Below are 458 nucleotides of genomic sequence, written 5' to 3' on the forward strand. Positions count from 1 at the left end.
GAACCTAAAAAGGTGGCAGACACTAAATGGGGCCATGGTGATTATTATCATATATTGGTCAGGGGCCATATAATAAGAAAGTATAAAACTGTTTATTTAAGCATATTAGAAGGGAAGCTGAAGGAATATGGAGTGTCTCTTGCTGAACACTGTATAACACAACCTTGGGCATACAATTCATGTTGTGGATGTTTGTTGAACAAGCTATGGCAGTCACAGGGCACATTCAATCTAAGGCTGAAGTGAATATGTATATATTATTATCCAATACTGAAAATCTGTTGTGCATCTTAAATATGGGTTTATATAAAATATATAATATTCTTAACAGAAAAAAACAAAACAATGTAAATAATTTGATAAAGTTTTAGTGTGTGACAATGCAGCTTTATAATTAACAAGTAATGGAACTAGTAAACTCATGAAATCTAACACTTTCCATCTTTGACATTTCCTGC

The sequence above is a fragment of the Penaeus monodon genome, chromosome 30, assembly GCF_015228065.2.
Source record: "Penaeus monodon isolate SGIC_2016 chromosome 30, NSTDA_Pmon_1, whole genome shotgun sequence".
Classification (NCBI taxonomy): domain Eukaryota; kingdom Metazoa; phylum Arthropoda; class Malacostraca; order Decapoda; family Penaeidae; genus Penaeus; species Penaeus monodon.